Raw genomic sequence first — 20,038 nt, forward strand, 5'->3', positions numbered from 1 at the left:
TTAATTTAAACATAATACTGTAATAGGATAGGAAAAAAATTCAGACCTTATAAGACGGTTTCTCATCGAGTTGTGTTTTATCTACTGGGCCAATGGTTCTGTTCATCAGAGGAAACTACACTGCTTTATCTTACAGTTTTTTTGGAATTGAAAGCTTAAGTTCCCTTGCATCTAAAGACATAAAAGACACCACAGCAAAAGGTATGTGGGTTTTGTAGTTGCACAACTCAATTCGAGAAGATTAATCTATGAAAACAATGAGATCAGCATATGTTAACGGAGAACCCAGAACCACATTCTCTGGTGAGGCCTTCTGAAACATGCCGCTGTGTTTTCAAATGGTTTTCAGTTAAAATGTGGCTCAGAGGAGTGGGGGAGAAGAAGGGAAAGAAAGCGCTCAGTGAAGAATGCTTTTCTTCTTTGAAGTGCCCAAGTGCTAACATAATTACAAAAGGGAACAATAAGATTCTTAATATGCAGTGACAACGTGGAAGGAAAAATGCAGAAGAGAACAGCAGCTGAGGCAGTCTTTAATCAGGGTCCCTTAGAAAGTCCCAGAAAAAGACACAAGAGGTCTGATGAGACACAGCTGCACTAATCCTTGTATTAAAAAAAAAAAAAAATCAGAAAGAAGGGGGTATGTTAATGAAAGATTGATAATGCAAGACACAGTTGGCTGGAGAAGATTAACGTATTAAAACAACCACAACAAAGGATCCAGCAAGCCTCCTCCAATTGTGCAACCACATCCTGCGGGGGTTTGTGCGTGCGGCGTTGCACAAGCCCACAGCTCCCCGTACAGTTCGCTGTAAAAATGTGGGGTGTCACACTTACAGGCAGTGACCTGCGCCCACAGCGAGCTGGCCAGGAGACCTGCCCTCTGTCTGAGCTGTGTGGCATTGGGGATTTCTATTTATTTATGCGCTTAGCCAGCCACTATACAGCAGAAAACCGTTTTTGGTAGAAATGTCATTGAAACCAGAATGTTCCTCTGAACCATTTTATCTGAAGCAACGAGGATGGATAGAATTGATAGAGTTCCTTTTCTAGGGAGTTCTCGACTGACTTTACCCGAGATATTCTTCTTTGGGCCGTGTGTAAACCCACCAAGCAGCTGAAATACTAAAGAGGAAAATTCACATTCCTTCACTTCACACTTTTTTTTTTTTTTTTTTTTTTTATGACACCGAGCAATGCGGGGAGATACATAGCATATCATACACAAGCTGAACTGCCCCATTCTTCTGTCAAGTCTTTAAATAACTTGGATGATGTCCCAGAGGGAAGTGTGAGAGACGCCCTGGTGGCTTGGCGTGCCCAGCATGCTGCTGTCTCCCTCTGCTGCTTCGCTCTGCGGCTGGCGCCGTGCCCGCAGGTTGTTCCTAGGCAATCGCGGGGTCCTGCCCTGCGCTGAGTGAGAGCTCCCCACGTGTTGGCTCAGCAGTCCGGGCGTGATGGATTGCGCCGCAGCGTATTTTTTTACAGGGATCATTAGGGCCGTATACTTCCCTTCCACCTATTCATCTAACTGCCTCCTTTAACCTGAGAGCGCTCTAAGGCTGATCTGCAAAACCTGGGCAAACCTGGAACCTGACCAAAATAACAGACTTACACAATTCTTTTTTTTCTTACGTTTAATATGGTCTATCTTGTGTGTAGTGAACACCTGCTTGCTTCTGCATTGCTGACCTTGCCCTATTTGACTTTAATTTGCAGCTTAATTTACCATTGACATTTTCCTTTTCTAACTCTGTGTTTTCATTCAGTGAATAGCCAGTGCCTCTGGCAGTGTTTCACTGGCTCCATGGCTTAGTGTAGTTTCCTGTAATGCTTCCTTCATCTGCAGGACACAAATCAAAGACAATTGCAAATAGTTGGAAGCTTTTTTTTTTTTCTTTTCTTAAAAGGGAAAATCAATAACTGAGTTACTATTTGGCTAGTTTTATAAATAAAGCAGAGTTTTCAAATTCCCATATGTTTCATGAGACATTTTCCATGTTCATCAAAAAATAGCTTAATGGAAAACAGAGGTGTTTTTAGGCACTAGATTGATGCACCGTAACTGACTGAAGATTTTCTGGCAAATATCAGTTGGTGACGTTTGTTTAAAGCACGCATCAAGAGAGCATGTGATGTTGGCACTTGATGTGTTTCTAACACTCTTCCCATTTCCAGAGCAGTTAGAAGCTGCCTAGAGAGTTTCTGGCAAACTTTACTTGAAAACTACCCGTCTGGAGCAGCAGTAAATGATGGTAATAAGAACCCCCTGATTAACTTCTCAGGAACGCACAAAAAGAGTATGCTATAGGATGTCTTGAAGAAAGGCTTGCAGGGATATCACCTGGAGTGCATTAACCTTCCCTCGCCATTCTTTCATATAGAATATCTAATCTAAAAATATTTAGAATTCTTTGTACCTTTTTCAATTATCTTACTGTAAATACAATGTTATTTATATTGCTATCCTGAATAAATTTATTTCACAAAATGTGCTTATAAATTCACTTTGACATGTACATTAGGATGTTTGATTATATTGCCTGTTGGGTGTTTATAATTTCTTCAGGGAAAAAAAGAGTTTTACATATTGTTTTCAGATGCTCTGCTTTGTGATATTAAGTATTTGGAACTTCACAATGGTAGTGAATTAAGTTTATGTTCATGCTGCAGTCGATTACCAATTTCCAACAGTAAGTATTTATTATAATGCTGGTTTACTTCTAAGCCAGCAAAAGTAATTTCCAAACTTCCGTGATGAATAGTGCTGTTTTTGCCAAAAATGTCTTATGCTATCTCTATTGCATTTATCTCTGTAGTGATGTATTGAAATTACAGACACCTCTACCAAGTTGACCTCTCCAATAAATAAATGGTTGTACAAGCTTTTTTTTGGAGCATGCTCTGGGCATTCCCTAGGTGAATTTCCTTCATTATGCCCTTACATCTTTTCCTGTACGAAGTTCTTCTGAAGGTTTCTGGTCCATCCTCTGGCTTGGGAGGGAACTGTTGCAACCACCAGCTCAGAACAAGCACAGCTTCATCCTGCCTTTGGTTTTTCAACTTTCACAGATAGATGTTTGGCTGCTGAATGAAAACTTGCAGTTCTGATGTCGATCAGGGTCCTTCAGGATAGGAGATAATGTTGCTCATCCCAGGATGAGGAGGTTGCTCATGCTACTACTCAGGTTTTGTGCACTAAGTAAGATTAGGGATCCACTCAAAAAAAAAAGTATGCTTTGCTAGATCTGAATTTCCTTCCTCTGAAGCTGGAAGTATTATTCCTGAAGTCCTGATTATGAACACAGTACTGGAATTTTAGAAGTCTGATAAATACTTGATCACAAAATGTTATGCGTGAGCATGCCTCGCTGGGGATGCACACTTACTGCATACATTATTGTGGTAAGGCTATTCTGCAGCATTCAGTGTTTATCTCTCGTTAATCAGAAGCCTGTTACTAGACTTGTATTTATGGTGAGTTTTAACAAACAGAAGTGGAAACTTTATGGGAACTTTTTTCAGAGAGAGAAATATTTGAGTCCAGAATGAGGTTTTGCGTATACTTACGAATTCAGTTCCGTGAACCTTCCAGAATTACAGGAACTTTCATGATCAGTGTTCTGACTTAAGTTATACATGAAGCTCCATATAAACACAAATGTGTTGAACCGCAGTGCTAACCTTAAAACAAAGTGGCTACAAGGAAATAATGTAGTGATGGCCATTCTACCAACAAACTGATCCGGAGCTAAATGAAAGCCCCTCCGTTCACTTTATTAATGAACACAGCTTCATTTAATGGCACTATGGTGGACAACAGTGGTGTTTAAAAGGCAATAAAATCAACTAATGCTTTCATTATAATAATGATAACTGCATCAAAGGGACATCCGTACTCAGCAGAATGTCTCCTGTAGTGCATAAACATCACCACCACAGGAGATGCTTATTGCTTTAGACATGCTCCCTTTGATGTATTTATCAGTCAAATGTATTAGTTCTGCTTCACAGTTGTGTGCAGAAATAGCACTAAGGAAGACTGTATTTTACATGAGCTGTACATAGCATCATAACCTTTGGATACTAGGATCAATAAATAAAATTAAGTCAAAACCATTTAGTCAGTAGAGTGGATGTTGACTGTTCATGGCAGCATTGAAACTCCAGCTGCCTTCATATTTGTGTTAGTTAGAAAAAATACAAATTCTAACAACATCTAATTATGCTAAGATGGTTTTTCTTATAGGAAATATTTTCTGTCATTAAAACTGAATTAATTAGGTCATGCCCTCAGATGAAAGAATAATGAGCTACACTGTGTGTGGTGTGTGCATATTTATTTTGTCTAAAAGTTACTATTCCTTCTGCGTTGATTTTGATAATGTGATTTAGATAATTATGTGCCATACAGATTATTTTGTATCAGATACAGCTGAAATAACTTCATTTATCTTGTAGTTTATTAGTACGTAGTGTCCATTACTGTGCATGTATAATTACAGTTGATGTTCTGCATTAACTTCAACTATTGAAAGAAAAGAATCTCTAGGTTCCCAAAAATAACTGAGATTGTTTATATGGAAAAAATGTTAACATTCAAGTCACGTGCACGTAGACTATATAGCACAAAACTCTTGTGGCTGATGCTTCTATCTTTTCTTAAGCCATGCATTTTAGATGTGGAACGTGGCAGGCCACCTGCTACATTATCAGAACGCTTGACTCTGTGTGTGGTATTTTTGCATCTCCTCACAACTGCACAACTTCAGGCTATAATTTCTTTCTTTCTTTCTTTATTTTAACTTTGTCTGTAGAGGTATGGAAGGATAGGGAATGATAACCGTGTGTGTGTTTGTTGGGAGGGGAGGAGGGGAATTTTTTATCAATTTACCATAAGCAGATTCCAACAGTCATTTGGTTTAAGATTCCTTAAACTACGGTATGTAATCATAAAAGTTATAGGTGCATTTTTGATGAAGCTGTTTTGTATGTTAAAAAAAGCATATTATGCAACTACTTAATTTGTTGCTTCATTAGTTTTCTTTCAGTACAAAATTGCACACGCTGGCATATCGGTTTTCACCCAACACCTTGTAGATGTCCGTGCTCTGAGCTGGCAGATGCTGGAACTCCCTTTCCAGACCGACAGCACACAAGTTGGCTGCTTGTGTGTGATACAGTGCATTACCTGTCATGTGCGCACTCACTGGCGAAGATTTATCCGTGTGCTCTGCCTCATTGAAGTAAACCTTAGGTACTGAACTTTGCTAGTGTGAATTCCTAGAAACACATCCTAAGCAGTGGCTTGCAGCTCTATTATGGGAAATGCCTTTTGTGACCGACAATGAGGGAGTATTTAAACTATCTCCAGCCTGTCTGTCAAGGAGTGTTTACTCTGGAAAACCTGTCGGTGCTGTTGGTATTATTGTGACAGGGACAATTAATAAGAAATGAACCACTTGCATTATTGAAAAATGTTTTTGCGTACTGAAATGTTGACTAAAGAGCATTCTTTGAGTGGGGATTTTAGAGATGGTAATAACTTGACACATTGTATCATTCCTAACGTGCAGCATGTAATCATTTTATTCAAGCAACAAATGCTTATATAGAAATGATTTATATGGGGTACGATACACAGATCGCACAAGGTAGAAGAAATTCCTTAATTGTACCCATTCCAAAGAGATCTTTCTTCTCCTTACCTTCTAGTTTAATTTCTTAGCATCCTAACTTTTCAGTAATTGCTAGGTAATATTGACAATTGATTGAGTGTGGTTCTTACAGTGTTATATTGTTGATCTTTTATTTATAACTAATCAGAGGCTTAATTATTTATTGGTTACATTTCATGTCACATTTAATAGGGTGATGTCTGGGCATAGGAGATTGTTCTGTTAATTATACAGGGAAATCTTGTTTAAAGGCAAATAGCTTGACTAGTCTATTTCTTGCAAGCTATTATTCTAGTCATACTAAAAATAAGAATTGGAGAGAAAGATTGTCTTCTGAGATGCATGTGCTTTTTGTAAGAGCAGGAAAAGGAAGGTCTCATTATTTACTTGTCATTATTATAAACCAACAAGTGTCATCGTTTGCATACAAATGCTTGTTGACTTGGGCTTCCTTAACGCCAGAATACATGGTGTAATATGCATATCAGCTGCTGATTCCCATCAAGTCTGTCAAAAAACCCTTGTTTTATGTGAATTTAATCTTCCTACTTGCCTGCTGCTACTCAGCGGTGATGATTTTAATATTTAGAAAAACTTTACCTCTGAAGTCAATTAGAAGTTGCTCTTCTGGAAATACATACTTTGAAGGGATGGCAAAATTCCAGAGTTAAGTCTTGCACCCACTGAAGGCAGCGCCGAATCTCCAGCACAGCCAGAGCTTCAGGAGCATCAGGGGTTGGTACGGCTGTGCGAATTCAGCGCAGCAGAGACTAACGGGATGGGGATATCTAACTAGGATTTGTAGCTAAACTTTCTAGAACCTTTGCTTCTAGAAGCTTCCTGTCTCGTTGCTTAGTCTTGTAGAACTTCATGCTCCAGGTGGATATAAGTGACATGAATGTTCTTTCTGATGTTCTTTCTAATGTTCCTTGCTAATGCTGTCTAGCTGTTATGCACTGTGTAAGTAGGGAGGGGAACAACACTGGGTTTTTCATACGTGTACACCCCCAGTTAATTTCTTTTTTCAGATCCTTTTCTTCAAACATAAGTGCCATTTGTACTGGGGTATTACCTTCTGCAAAGTTCACAGATCAAATACGGTTGGATACCATGAAAATGTGAGAAAATGGATGTGTGGCTTTGTGAGAGAGCCAAATTTCCCACTCCTTCTTTGACATCAGAACAAAAAAATCTTTAAAAAATTTTAGCTACCTCAAGATATCCAATTTTTGTTTGACCTGAGCTGAACTGAGGAACTTAATGGTTCAGCTTTTCACTGTGTTGCCTTTAGTCTCAGGACACCAAAACATATGCTCCTGTAGCTTTCAAACACGTTATTTAGACAACTGCTGGCACTGCAGCTGCTCTGTGTGCTGGTGTGAGTGTGGCTGGGTTTTGTCTTCCAGCAGTTAAGCAGAGCTGGCTTTCTGTGGTCAGCTCATCTGTGTTTTCAAGGCCAGGATCTTCTAATGCATAGCTGTTAAGTGAGAGCAGTATTCCAGCCAGATAGTAGGCTCCATCTTCTGGGGCTTAAACTTTGATGAGTTTCCAGATGCTTAAAGCAAGGTGATGTTTTCATAGGAGAGTGTTTTATTTCTCTGGAGCAAAGACATAAAGATAGCTTTCTCCTGATCAGAGAAGAACCTGCCATCATCCCAAACCTGAGCAAGGTGGCTGGCAAAGCGCTTGTGGCAGGATGGTGGGGACAGTGGGAAGGGACTGTCTGCTTGAAGGATGGGGACGTGCAGGGTGAAGGGGGGACTTGGTGGGAGTGAACTGAAATAAAAAAACCAAACATCTATACGGAGCCTTCTACTTAAAAGCTTATCATGGAGGGTCAGGACCTGTGCATATCTTCTAGTTACCCGGAAAAAACAGTCTGTTACCTTGTGTTAATTGGCAGTGGCCCAAGCTTTGAATTGGAAGTGAGATTTGATCAAGCTAGGTACCAGAGCATGATAAAGCTACCTAAGAGCTCAAATCTCATTTAGAGATTGCCTTCATTTTCTCCCCAAAATGTCATATCACTCAATTGTTATGTTTTTTCCCAGGTGCTGGAGACTATAAAACAAACGAGATGTCTTTTCAGTAATGTGAACAGTGATTTTTTTTTTTCTCCCAAGATTTTACTGCAGAGGGAAAACATTGGAGTTGAAAAGAATTTTTAGTAGGTGTACATGAGTCTGTCACAAATAGGATGAAGGAAAATAAAACAAAATGGACTTATAGGCCATAAAAGCACTGTCAGGTTTTTAAAATGCTAGTGCTCTGTGTTGGTTTTAAAGCTGTGCTGGCTTTTTCTTAGTCCTTGCTCTGTCTGGCACTCTGCATTTCTCGCAATGTCTTAAGCAGGAGTGAGTGCTGGTGCTCAGCTTGACAGCCCTGCAAGAGCTTTGGGCTTCTTTGTTTCTTCACTGTTGCTCTCCATTGGTGGATGAAGCATAGTTGGCTGCTGGATGCGTGCTGGTGGCTCCAGAGCGCCCTGAGGCCTCGCGGTGGGAGCTGGAGCTGATCAGGTCAGTTAGTGTCATGGCAGTGCAGGCCAATTGGTTTTAATACCACTTGTTAGGTCTGAAATATAAAGAGAGATGCAGTGAGTTATAGTACAGCTGCGCTGCTTACCAGAATGGTAGATCCATATCTGACACTGGATGCATTAGTCACTGTGTTATGTCCTAACAATCAAGCTGAACCCTGGGATCAGCCCTTAGCCAAGCTGCCATAGCTCTGCTGTGTTACCTATCACAAGCAGCATGTGAAGCTGTTAGGAAGGTTTTTCCTTACCTCAGCAGCAGAAGCCCTGCTTTCTGTCCCTGCACAGCCCTGTACCACTTACTGCTGCTCTGGGCCCAGCTGCTGTCGGGTTTGGTGCAGCCAATGTAGAGGAGCTGGCTGAGAAGGAAATTCTCTCTGGGTTCCGTTCACTTTAGTGAGGAACTTTCTTCTCCTTATTTTATAATGTGACCTCTGCTTTCCCTGCATATTTTTACTTGGGAGCTCTCAATTCACCATGCTGGTGACAGCTGAAGTGCTTAGCAACATATGGAAATAAAGAACAATCCTGAATTGCAACATTTTCTACCTTGCAGTCCCCTAAGGCTGCTGGAAGCCACATAGCTCATTGCTTCAGCTGAGAGCAGGTAGTGTGTGCAGGAATTCAAACTGCTAATCAAACGCGATCGGTGTAGACAAGGATGGATTAAAACTGGTTTAATAAATAACATTACGTTGTCCTCCTTAGCAGAGCAACAGTCATCACATTAATCTTTTGGGGCCGGGGGGGGGCAGTGCCATCCATTAGAAGTACAACTTTGGTTTTTTGTTTCGTTGTTTTTTTCCAACCTAAACAGAAAACCAAATGCTTCTAAAGCAAGTTGATGCTAACACAGATTCCACTGAGCAGATGCACTAGTTTGCAGTAGTGATATATTTCAGAGCGTAGAAGATGTACTATCTCCTGAAAATCCGCTTGCTGCTTTCCAGATTGTCAGTAAGGTCTGTGTCATATCTGTTTCTGTTAAACGTGTGCCTGGAGAAAACGCTTTTCCATTTTATCGCACATTTAAATTTCAGAAGCTCTCTGGAATTTACCGTCTTGATGTGTATTTTATTAATGCATTATGTAGTCCCACACTAAGCCTGCCTGCTTTTGGGTTGCATAGGTTCATGCTGTGCTTTATCCGGGGTAAGTTCTCCTGCGCGTGCCACTTCATAACAAAGCGGGAGGCTAATCACACCCTCATTAGCTTAAAAGAGAACTACAGATAGACTTCTTTTTTCCTGCACTGGCTGGAGATTTAGCTTAGCTTAAAGGAAACCGAGCTGATGCTAATGAGAATACATTGTCTTAATTTGCATATTAGATGAGATAAATATTGAGCTAATTTACACCTAAGATGGTTTTTATCGCAATCTACATGTTCCAAGTTTGTATTCAGTATATTTTGCACACCAACTGTGTATAGTTTGGAGGCATAATGTGAAAATATATTATTTTGTTGAGGAAAACAACACAGAGACGGTTCCTTTTATCTCGATTGGTTTGCATTTGTATTTGAAAATCTTCTGAATTATTTTTAGTTATTTTTCCTTTTACCCTCTCAGTCTGCCATTAGGTATGTATGAAAACATTTGTGGGAGCTAAGCAAGTGCATGCCAGCGCCCACTGTGCGAGCTGGGGGTGCAGGTCCTCCATCTTCATTACGTGTGTGAAGGCTATGGAGAGATCCACTCACCTTTGCTACCAGCAGTACCAGGAAGTTCAGGGATTAAGTGGTGCGCTGTGTTTTTGTGTTTTATGGAAAGAGTTGCAGGAGCAAAATGTGGACATGGAAAAGAAAAACATAACCATAAATTTAATTGTTTGAACCCTGTACCCTTGAAAGATAATTCAGAGGAACGCTCAACATCTGAGCCACCAAAACTGTGCATTGTTGGTTGCATTTCATGACTGCCGATGGCAGATATACTTAAATTATTTCAATTAATGTAGACAAAGATGGCTTGAAAGAACCCAGAGAGTTTACAAAATGAACAAAAGGAGCTTTGGATGCTTTATAATTTCTGCTTCCTGTTTTCTTTCTCCAGCTGTTTCTCCTCATTATAGATGTGAGAAGCATCTTTGGAAATCTTACTAACATAGTCTCATTTTCTGATTATCTTTTGATTATAATCCTTTCCGTGGGGGAAAGAGAAATAAGTTTTTGTTTAGCACAGAGAGCATTATTCTAACGTGGCACTGCACTGCACTACCTGTGTTTACATACATGAGTTGTACTGAGAAACAACTTTTGTGAAACCACTAAAATTTTCCAGTGTTCCTCAAAGAACTGGGCATTCTGTTACACTCTCTGACTTTTTCACTTGCACACTGCATTACATGTCTGCTATGCCAATTGTGTTGTCAAAAGCCTATCATTTTAAAAAGCTGCTGTGTTCTGAAGTGTAGCAGTAATGGGCTTTGCTTTCTTTTCCACATTTCACAGCAGCAGTTCGCTCTACTGTGAGAAACAGTCTTAACGCCAATTTCTGATTTGAATAGTAATAAATACCTGCATCACTCTTACTTCAACTTTTGTAGATGATCCTCATTGTATTTCTTGTTGGTGAAGCCTCAAACTGATCGTTGCAGGTGCTGGGCAGGAACAGTGCTGGGATTACATCTGCTTCTGCTTCTTAGGCCTCGACAGTAGCATCACAGTTTTGTGCTGAAGCACTGCTGTGCAACTGCGTGTTCCTCGTTGTGGGTTTGTGCAGCTGCCAAAGCACAGTGTTTTGAACTTCTTGCTGCTGAAGTGTGTGGCAGCCTTTCACACTGCTTCTCTTTATTTCCGGGGGGAGGTACTACCGTGTGGGCTTGTGCCACTTCAGATCTTGTTGTCAGGTGTGCAGGCATGAACCAAACTGTAACTGCTCTGAGACATCCTGAGGGCTGCTTGTTCATTTGGGAACAGCATTTCTACATCCTGTAATATTCACCAATCAGTTTAAAAATAGATAAATAAATATAAGCCAATAAATAATTTGGAGAAGGTAATTGATAAACTAACGTATTATGGACTAATTTGAACTTTTGTCTTATTTCAGGCAGCTTATCCTGAGATTATCCTTCTTAAGACTGATTATTGTTATACTAGTACTTAATACTGATACTTATTGTTAGCACCGTGTTAGGGCTGGTTTTGTAATCACATGATTAAATTGATGTCAGATTTTTTAGCCTACACAAAGATAGAACTTGGTAATTTTTATCTTGAACACAAAAAAAAGTCAAGCATGTGGGTCTGATTAATGTTATGTCCATCTTGTTTACAGGTATTTTCTTCCGAGAGCTGATGCAACCATGCCAGAGCCTTGCACGAGGAAATGAGGTACTTCTGTGTGTTTCTATAGAGCTTTAGAAAAAATGAAAATTTGAAGGTGAGGTTAAGAGAGGATGGGCAGTTTCAGTCTTTGTTTCACGGAGCCTCTCTCTCTCTCTCTCTTTTTTTTTTTTTAATACTCTCTGACAAAGAGAAAACAGTTATCCATAACCATCTATCTGCCTGGGCTTTGGGAGGGATGTTTCAGAAGTATAGTGCAAACATCTTGGAACAGCATGTAACGTTCTTCCAAGTCAGAAGTAAGAATATGTCTACTATTGCACTGTATACAGACACTCTTCTGCCCTTGGTTTTATCTCTAAGTATGATTTTCCAGCCTTGATCTGCTGGACTGAAATAGTTTGTATGTCCCCACAGTTTTCCTAAATGAGAGAAAAGAAGAAGGAGTTTTGTACTTCTCCCTATAACATCGTGTGGGCAGATAAAAATTAACCTGTCTGAATTCCACAACAGCACAAGTTGTCATTGTATTCTTCTGCAAATATAATTCAAGAGGATGCTTACATACAAAAAATCTTTAAAAATAAATACATCTGCATTTGGGATGATTCAGAGGATGGTATGCAAAATAAATCAGGTGTAAAGGCTATAACAGGCATCATAAAAGATTCAGAATAGTATTGAATTGTTCTGGGTGAAAAGAAAACAAACATAAATCACTAGGCTTCAATTAATATTGTGTCAGTTTTGTTTCTGGATTTTTTTCCTACTTAATAATGTTCATTGAAAAAGAACCCATCAAGTTAAAAAGGGACATGGGGAATTTTTCCAGGCTACATCACAGATGTCACAGACTATCAGAGACAGCTGAGAGTGATGATAGAAAGTGTGGTAATAGCTTTATGCTGCATTTTTGTAGCTCCCTGTTCCCTAATGCACTTTCTGTTCTAGAACAAAGGTGCCCAATGCTTTAAAATTATATTTGCATCCCTTCATTAATGATGTACTGCTTTGGCAATTAGTAACATAAAGTCTTGAAAAATAGGTGTGTATACACATACGCACACACATATAATATTGAATTTTTTGGAGCAATTCAGATGTATTTGTAAGAGCAGTGGTTGGAGTTTTCTTTGCCAGAGTGTGAACTTCTGGACTTTCCCTTTGCTCCATCACAGCCAATGAAAAAACAATAATTCCAGGTTTATGGTTGATGGAACTTTGAGATTATCAATGACATCTCTGAAATTTGTCAGAGCACACTCTTAAAAAATCTATGATGAGATAGATGAAAACAAGTTATTTTAGATAAGGACAAGCTATCTGGATGCTTCTGGATTTCCACACCGAAGGCTGCATCTATAGGTTTAGCAAATGATGTAGGCCTCTGAAATCTTTAAAATTAAAAAGGAATAGCCTTTAAATTTGATAAAAATCTCTTTGTAAAAATGAGAGTCAGAAATTGATTGCAGAAAGTGAAGCAGCAGAGGTTGGAGCCTATGAAATGAAATGGTCACTGGGCAAGGCTCATTTTACAGACTTGTATTAAAATTTAAAGAAATTAAATGATCATATATTAATTATCCACATAAATTGAAAATATGAGCTAAGAACATGGAAAAGGGCAATAGAATACTGATTACTTTTTCTCTCTGTCTAAAAAAGCAAAGCTTTAAAAATGTTTTGTAGTTTTTCATTTAAAAATTAATTCCTGAAAGATTAAGGAATGTCTCAATGATGAAGACCAAAATGTTTCCACATAATTCTCTGTAAGCCGCTGAGCTTGGCCTTGTGAACAAAGCCTGGATCTAGCCATTTAGCATGCAGATACATCACGTTTTAGTTTATTGCCTATTTCTTGTGAAGGTTAATAATTGCAGTATTTACACTGAATTTTTAATTAAGGTGTCTTTGATTCTCTAGATTACCATTTAATTAAGAGCCAATATCTCTATGCCTCACGAACCCTGCCTATTATAGAAATAGTTCTTATGCTTTGTTATTGCTCTCTTGAAACTTAATATTTTCAGTTTTGATTCTTTCTTTATAAATATCTCAGTGCCTGAAGCAACAGATTGGGGGAAAAACGGCACAGTAATCTGTCTCAAAGTTTTTGTGTTGCTACATCTCTTTCGCATGTTAAAAATTCTGAGGTAAGAAGACCCCCCTCAGCCGTGAGCAGTATAAGAAAAGTCTGTCCTTCTTTATTAACGTCTCAACTTTAAATGAGGGAAACACAAGGTAAACAAATACGTGTATCGCTCCTTCAGATACACATTTTAACAGAGAATGTCATAGCGGGTGTAGCCTTTTGATACTAGAAAGTTGTTTATAAGACATTCCTTCATCGCTATGAAAAACTGAATCCTGAAATGTATTTTCTCCCAGCTGCAATCAGGTATGGATTTACTCTGGCAAGAGGCAGGCAAAGAAAAAGGCGAAGGAAAGCAAACTGAGTTTTCTGGGTTTTCAGAAGGGAGGCTGACAGTATAGGAGAGGAAAGTAAGGGCTTCAGCAGTGATATGTATGACGATAAGGATATTGCCATATGTGATATAAAATAAGCTGGGGAATTTAATATGCCATGTCAGAGAGATTGGCCAACTATATGTTGTTAAAGAGCAAACACTGAAGAAGCTGTAATTAGTGGAAAACTGGAGATAAAGGAGAGTGGTATAAAAAGCAATAAAACCCAATTTAGGCTAGACATCTGATCTCTTAGTTAAGGTGTCTGTTTTGTAGATGTAAAATTTGGATCCAGCTCATTTGGTATGCACTATGCAAAAGTGGGACTTTAATGAAATGGGAAATTGTGAACAGAGAAGAGATAGCTGGGGGTGTGAGCCAGGGAGAACTGTCTGCATGAAGGTAGTGCAGTCATAGAACTCTTGGAAGAAAGGTTTGGGTATCACATCCGTATCTTCTTCCATGGCATCAATACAAAGAGGGGAATAATAAAATCATTAAAATTGGGAAGACCACTAAGATCATGTAGTCCAACCATCAACCTATCCCCATATCCCCTATGCCCGCTAAACCATGTCTCTCAGTGCCATATCTCCATGTTTCTTGAACACGTCTTGGGATGGTGACTCTACCACCTCCCTGGGCAGCCTGTGCCAATGCCTGACCAGTAAGAATTTTTTTCCTAATATCGAACCTGAGAAAAAAATAAATCAAGTGACAAAGAATATTGGTGAGGACAAAATAGAAGATTGAGGATGGGTTCCTACTAGTGTTCCACAGAGGACTGCTCAGGTCTTTGAGCTGGTTGCTCTACATACACACAGCTGGCTGGTCTGTGTTTCCTGGGAGCTGCCTGTGACACTAGGGCTTAATGGGTGAAATCTGAATGGATGGAGTAAGGAAAATAATTACAGTAATAAATATCAGAGTTATGCCATACATTTAGAATTGAAGGGATGGATATTTACACTTCTAGGCAAATGTGTTGTGCCCGGTTACTGCAGCCTCTGTAAATCCAGTGGCAGAAGGCATCTGAACATATTCCACTCTGTGCAGGTATGGCTCAGGCAGAAAGGAAACCTGAAAGGTTTCCTACCCTGTTGCCACTCTCCAGAACTTTTATCCCCACAAAGGGATCAAAGCTAATAGAGTTACCTGACAACTAAGTACAGCTGTGAATTTAAATGGGGTCTCTGTTTCTTTTTTTTTTTTTAATCCTATAGTGGAGGAATTGGTGTGTTTTTAAAGATTCTGGCTCCCCTAATTGGCACTGAATTTGTCACACTGGCAGTTACAACCTCAGAAAAAAAATATCTGGATGATGGAATCTGAAATATTGTCAAAAGAGTCAATGTGTACATTGAAAGCAATTAAACATAAGTTTTATCCAAAAGCAAAATATTTCTTTTGTCTGCCAGGTTTACTAAGATTTATGAAATTTTACCTAGATTTTCATTTTTTATTATTATAAACAATCCCAGGGTCATGTATTGAAACTCAAAGTTTCTTGCCACAGGCCAGTTCTGGTTATAAAACATACTTGTTTTTGTGTGCTCCCAAATGCCTCGCTCCATGGCTTTTCTAATGCAGTGAAGTCGGAGAGTAGCCTAGGGATTTACTCATCATGTTTAATGTCAAGAGAAGTATTTCCTTTAGGTCTCCTGTCACTGTCAGCAACAAAGCAGCAAATAAGAAGCTCTGTAGCTCCTCTCTTCTCAGTGACATCTGCAGCCGGCAAGATTCTAAACCCCTCAATTCCCAGTCATGAATGAACTATAAAAACAATGTGTCAGAAATGAAAATTGTTCCATCATAATTTTTCACAGTTCCTTTTTGACAAAAGCCAAACAAGTCTCATGAATACACATTTTCTATAACCTTATACATTATGTATCAGGCTATAGTAGGAGTGTTGGGAATTACTTGTCCCCAGTAAGGGCCTTTGAAAATGTGTATTTGGTAAACAAGCCTAACCCTATGAGTTGTATGTCCTTTTTTTAACAAATAAATAAATAAATATTATATTATCAGCTGCTTTGTGAGTTAAAGACTGCCACTTCAACACTATACATTCTGGTAAACCTTCTGATATAACAATATGTGGTAGATCACTTTAAGACCTATAATTTGATGCTGCCCAAAACTATTCTGAGGAATCTGAACAAATTCCCACCAGAGACTTTACCACCAAATGTTGCTAAAAATGCACTAAGAGCTGGTGTTAAGCTGTGTTAAATCTGGTTAGTTGTTCTTCTTATCGCATGCTGTGTGTTTTTCGAATGGCAGGCAACTGAACCTGGATTTAGTAGTGTTTTACTGTCTTACTGTAACGTATTAGAACATTGCTTTTCATTCTCTGTGGATAAGCTATATTGATCAGCACTCCAAAGGCGTTAGGCATTACTTGGAAAGAATTACTATTAATCTTTTGTAAATACTTTGGGTTTTATCTGGATGTAAACATTAAAAAAGGTACCAACAGGGTGATGGATTTCCAAAGAGCAGGAAGGAGGCAAGCACAGGATGTGCATCGCAGCTGTTGCAGTGCTGTGCTTCCTGTCACGAGGGTGTGCAAAGTCCAAGGTAAGGATCCATTAGAGGTAGTCAAAGGAAATTCCTCATCATTGTTAGTCAATGAAGATTTATGGTGTTTGCCTCTGTAATAATTTACTGATTGGTACCGCTTGACTAATGCAGACATAAACCAGCTGAGTTCTCATTCTAATTGCAATGATAAGGCAGTTTGCAACTGCTTTTAGGTGTCACTGATAATTTACTCATGTGATTATGATTTAACTTTTCCCCTGCTGCTCCTACCCCAGTGGGAACCAAGAACATTACAGAAGTGAAAGTATAAATTAGCTGCAGACAAACAACATATGTTTGTATCTGCTATGTTGTGAGACAAGTATTTTCAGTGCAACCCCATCCAACTCGTGGATCCCTGTTTGGCTGAGGAAAATACTTTAGCTGTTTAAATCGGGAACTACTTTTGCCTATCTGTGTGTTTGATACGAAGTGCACTGTGGCTGTAAACTGTCTTGTAGTCCCACGTCATTTCTGTAACTGCTAATAATGGCTCATGAAACACAAGTATAGTGCTTTAAATATGGAAAAGCATTACTCGTATTAGTATGGATAGCACTTTCCAATTTGAGTACTGCCCAAAGTAGATAAGTGATTTCCGATTTTGCCCCATGTAGCAGTGGTGGCTACCCCTAGCAGCGAATTCAGTATTCACAGCACATCCTACCAACTTTGAAATGATGAAGAAGCTGTGTTTCTTCCTTCAAATTCATATGATCTTAAAGCAAAAGTATAAGCTGTGCATCAAAGAAAAATGTAGCTAAGGTGAAGGCCTGTTTTTGTTACTTGTGAGACAGTAGTGTAGCTTTCCAAAGGCTTGCCGTGCTGTTGACCACAAAACTATCAAAAGCTTCAGGAAAAAAAAAAAACACAGCAAAAAATAACTACTTAACTTTTTGTCGCTGCCGATATTTCGGAGATGAGGAAGGGCGCTGAGGGAGGCTACAGAGATCTAACGCAAAGGTGTGAAACGAGGAGAAGTGATGTGTTTTCCAGCACCTCTCAGATGTGGCAGGAGCATAACCAACTCTTTTATTTAGCCTTGGCAAAGGTATTTGGCCTGCCACTGCAGATTTTTCATTCTGGCAGAGCATTTGTGTGTCAGATATAGAAAGTTCATCCTTTTATACATTAAGGACAGAGAAGTAAGAAGTGCAGCAAACCCATGTTCTCTAGGCATAGTACAATAAGCAATAAATAGGGCATCTGAGTACAGCCATTTTTATTCACTTGCCCACAGGTACAGGTAGTGCTTATAAAAATTATTGTTGAAGACAAGATGATCTGAGCTTCTGTCAAGGAATGCCTTTGGTTGATTTATGTGGAGTGAGTAGCAGTGTCACAGCAGGGTGTAACTTTGTACTGAAACAGTGCAGGAATTGGACAGTTTTCAAGGCCTTGCCATGACCCAAGTCGTGAAAGCAGGTCAAGAAGCCAAGGAGAACCAGGGAGATCATAGATCTGAGCGTGTGCCAACCTGAGACTGTGAGAGCTATGGTTTTCTGCTTTGTTCTTTTGTTTTTTAACAGAATCTGATAATCCCTAGTGTTATTACTTTGTTTGTTTTTAAATGGCAGTCTTTTAACTTATATGTGTATGTGGTTTGAATCAGAAGACTTTAAAGGGGTTTTTATGACTAGTTTATGAGAACATGCCTCTTGCAGAATGATAAATCACTGAATACTAAAATGTCTCATAAAAAGCTGGTTCATGCATGGCATGATGTCATTTCTTTCTTTTCTTCTTTAAAATTGTGGTTTTAGGCTTCAGCAAAATGATAACTTTAGTTAGCAGTAACAGTAGTGGTAACTTCAGCCAGTCCTGATTGCTTATAGTGGGACATAGTAGCTTATATCAGTGCAGGAAGCTAGTATTCATGTATAATTACCATTTGACATTATTTTCATTAGAATGATAATATGTGAAACAGAAAGGTTGCAGCATCTCAAATTCATCTCTAAGATTTTTTGTAGTTTTCCTTCTGTAATAAATAATGAGAATATGATACTCTTCAAAACTTCCCCAGAAAGGGGACAGCAGAAATTAAAATTTAAATGGATAATGTAAATCACAAATGGCAGCTAAAGAAAAATACATATTTAAAGCTTATTTATTTATTTATTTATTTATTTTAAAGTGTTTTATATCCAGCCTTTAAGAAAGTTTTCATGACCTTTAAGGAGTGAACAGGAGGAGTTGGGGTCCTGGGATGAGGATAATAGCACTGTGGGTGTTGGGTATCACAGAAGGAGAGAGAATGCCCAGGATACTACGTAGAGTCACCAGGAAACAGTACTACTGTGAGGAGGCTCTAGCATGGAGGGCATCTTCATTGTTAGCTGTGTTTATGCTCTTAATTTTCAACTGAAAGGGTTATGTGGTGTTGTAATTGGGTTTCTTTCTTAAGAAAGAAGAGTTGGGGGATAGGAAAATGCTAAATCTTTGGAGAAATCTCTGAATAAAATTGGGGCTCTTTGTAATGCTTTTTTTTTTTCCTCACTGATCCTATATATGAAAGAGTAGGACTGGTGAAGCTGATTCTTTCATAGTATTACAAGGAGATTATAATATAACAATAAGATTTAAAAAAAGGCAGAAGGATAATAATGATTAAAGTGAAAAAACAAAATTGCATGTACTGACATCCGAGGTCCTTTATCATACATGTCTTAAATGTTTATAGAATTCACATCTGAAAGTAAACCAGAGCATCCATTATTGTTTCCCTTGTATATGAGATACAGGAATTTCACTCACCAGTTAATCTGCTAACAACTGTTGCTCAGCTTGGATAAAGTTACCAGTCTCTGAAAATATCAAAAAGTGAAAAGTGTGTGCACATTCCACATCTCCCACATCTCCACTTGGTTACTACTTTTGCCAATTTTTTTACACTGCAAATATAAAAAATATTGCTAACAAAGCCTCTTTGGATGCAACAAGCTGATTGAAGCTTCCCAACACATAAAATTGATTGTAACATCAAACGTCCAGCAATCATGAAAATAGCTTTGTAATCATGTGCTGGTTTTTTGTTGTTGTTGTTGTTTCTTCAATTTAAAAAAGAAAATGTTGTTTGGAGGTTGTCTGACTGAAGAATTAAATGTAACAATGGATGGCCTGAGTCCACACAGGTCTAATTCTGACTGCAGTATTTGAAATTCATTATGTAGTGTGCTGTCCCAGTCACAACCTTGGTAGTTAAAAAGAGTCATGAAAAATTGTTTAAATTATTTACTAGTAAACAAATATTTTGCTTCTTTGCTCATCATCATGCTATTTAGAAGCATGAGAAAGGGAATGTCAGTCCTCAAATACAACTTTTTCTGAGAAGGAAGCGCTGTATTTTATGCAAGCTTAGCTTCTTTATTTAGCAAGTGGTGTCTTATTAGAGATCTCAAAATTACCTCTTACTGTTTTATTTCAATAAGATTTTCAGATGGAGAGAGAGTTGTCACATTTATGGCTTAATTCTCTAGAAAATTGCTA

At 38.7% G+C, this 20,038-nt stretch overlaps 1 long non-coding RNA gene across 2 annotated transcripts in view; it reads left to right on the forward strand.

Moving 5' to 3' along the window:
- LOC124417142 overlaps positions 1 to 20,038 on the forward strand; it is a 152,289-nt gene that overhangs the window by 123,825 nt on the left and 8,426 nt on the right. Inside the window, exons 1-2 of one of the 2 annotated variants that reach the window (XR_006931232.1) lie at positions 11,097 to 11,207; positions 11,490 to 11,545. This is a non-coding gene — a long non-coding RNA (uncharacterized LOC124417142). Of the gene's footprint in view, positions 1 to 11,096; positions 11,208 to 11,489; positions 11,546 to 20,038 lie in introns of those variants that run through there. The other variant, XR_006931233.1, reaches the window with a different exon arrangement.

The sequence above is a fragment of the Gallus gallus genome, chromosome 11 (genome assembly GCF_016699485.2).
Source record: "Gallus gallus isolate bGalGal1 chromosome 11, bGalGal1.mat.broiler.GRCg7b, whole genome shotgun sequence".
In the NCBI taxonomy this organism is placed as follows: domain Eukaryota; kingdom Metazoa; phylum Chordata; class Aves; order Galliformes; family Phasianidae; genus Gallus; species Gallus gallus.